General features: G+C 36.1%; 1 non-coding gene across 1 annotated transcript; it reads left to right on the forward strand.

Moving 5' to 3' along the window:
* The first annotated feature begins 1,390 nt into the window (after window positions 1–1,390).
* LOC131182663 (small nucleolar RNA R71) lies at window positions 1,391–1,497 on the forward strand. The gene has a single exon (XR_009150925.1). It is a non-coding gene; the product is annotated as a small nucleolar RNA R71 (small nucleolar RNA).
* The last annotated feature ends 829 nt before the right edge of the window (window positions 1,498–2,326 follow it).

Below are 2,326 nucleotides of genomic sequence, written 5' to 3' on the forward strand. Positions count from 1 at the left end.
TAATTTGTATTTGATATAAATTGATTAGAAGAAGAAAAATAATTATTTTGGGTTGAGAACTCAAAATTAAGACACAAGGGTATTTTGGTTATTTCATAGGGTGACATGTGGCACCATGAGTTGGTGACACATGGCACTACACATATGCTTGCCATTTGTCTTTTAATCATGTAAGATGATCAAAGTCAAGATTAAATCTAAGTTTCATACTTGGCACAATGTGATTGGGTCAATTAAACTAAAAGCCAATCAGAAGGTAACATGTGGCAAGGGTTTTAAGTGATGACCTAGCTATATAAGGGAAAGGATGAAAGAACAAAATACAATATGCTATTTCTTTCATTTGTGCCACCACCCAAAGAGCCTCTCCCCTCTCTTATTCTTCATCTCTCATCAATTCAAAGAGAATTGCCATCATTCTCTTGAATTAAAATTGCTAGAAATCATTTCTAGTGTCCTGTATACATCTATAACATCTCTAAAGGAAAAACCTTAATTTCTAATTGAATGGAAAGGCTTGAGAAGCTGTTCAAGGGGCTGCCATTGGTGATCTTGGTGTGGACAAGCTAGAGGGACAACATTTGGTATCCTAGGTGCATCCCAAAGGTGCCAAACACAACTATAGTGCATCAAAAGATTAGTGCACTTGTTCTTAATTTAATCTAGGGTTCTAATGAATTAATATATTAATTCTAAAATCTTAAATAGAAAATCTAGATCCAAAAACATATTAAAAGTGTTTTAATATGCTATGTAACATTGAAATCAAATAGATAAATAATAAATCTTGCATGATGCATTAGAACCTAGAAGAACAATTTTCAATTCAATGATCTAAACTTATGTTTTTCTTGCTTTCGCTCCTTCATGTAGGTAGTCTGTACCCTTACTATTTGTTTATTGGTTGATTTTGAGAAATTGACCATGAGAAATTTGGGTGGTTCCTCCATCCAAGGTTGTATGTGTTTGAATATGGGTTGTGGGGCTGTGTCTAGTTAAAGTTTCCTCCATTATTCACATAGTTCATCTGTTCTGTGGGTAGTTCATTGAAGCTGTTGTACTCTGAACTCATGTATCCTCCTCCATAACTATTATCATGTTGACTGTTGATCCCTATAGCATTGCCCTGCATTTTATCAAGCCTCTTTGTGAGCTAGCCAAATTGAGCATTTCTCATGCTTAGGGCATCCACTTTTAGGATTCCTGTTGTTCTCCTTGTATTTTCCCTTTCATTCGACCACTCATAGTTGTGATATGCGACCCTCTCTAGAAGTTTAAGTGCTTGATCCACTATTTTCTCCATCAGGTCACCTTCTGCTGCTAAATCTACTGTGCTCCTTGTAGAGGGCAATAAGCCATTATAGAAGTTCTAAACCAAGAGCCAATTTTTATGCCATGGTGTGGGCATTCTCTCTGTAGGTCCTTATATCTCTCCCATGCATCATAGAGTGATTCACCTTCCCTTTGCCTAAAGGTGTTAAATTTAACTCTCAACTTTGCAGTCCACGCAGGTGGGAAGTGAAGGAGCAGAAGCATGAAAATTGTTACATTATAGCATTGAATTTCAAAAATTTTTCTTCTCGGGTTACGTGCATCATATCTCATCTCTTATGTGCCTAATTAATTTCAATGCTCAATTGCATATTAAAACACTTTTAATATATATTAGGATCTATGTTTGCCATTCAAGATTGTGAAATAACAAATTAATTCATTTAAACCCTAGTTTAAAAGAGGAGTTAGAGCATTAACCTCTTTGATGCACTATGGATGTGATTGGCACCTTTAGAAAGCACCTAGGACCCCAAGTGTTGTCCCTCTAGCTTGTCCACTCCAAGATCACCAATGGGCAGCCCCCAATTTGCTTCTCACGCCTTTGCCAACCAATTATAAATTGGGTTCTTACCTTTAGAAAGGTTGTATGTGTGTATAGGACACTAGAAATAATTTCTAGCAGTTTTAATTCAATGGAATTTGGGCAATTCTCTTTGAGTTGATGAGAAAATAAGAAGATGAGAGGGAGAGCTATGTGTGCTGCCACCTTTAGGAGAGAATAAGTGTATGTGTTTCTTCTTTTCCATTTCTCTTTTATAATTAAGTCATCACTTAAACCCTTTGCCACATATCATCACCACATTGCATCTTAATTTTAATTGACTTAATCACATTAAGCAAAGTGCCAAAGCTAGACTTAATCTTGATTTTGATCACCTTGCATGTTTGGAAGACAAATGGCAAATTTATATGATGCCATGTGTCACCATCTCATGATGCCACTTGTCACCCTGTGAAATGACCAAATTACCCTTATGTTGTAATTTTGAGT

The sequence above is a fragment of the Hevea brasiliensis genome, chromosome 8, assembly GCF_030052815.1.
Source record: "Hevea brasiliensis isolate MT/VB/25A 57/8 chromosome 8, ASM3005281v1, whole genome shotgun sequence".
In the NCBI taxonomy this organism is placed as follows: domain Eukaryota; kingdom Viridiplantae; phylum Streptophyta; class Magnoliopsida; order Malpighiales; family Euphorbiaceae; genus Hevea; species Hevea brasiliensis.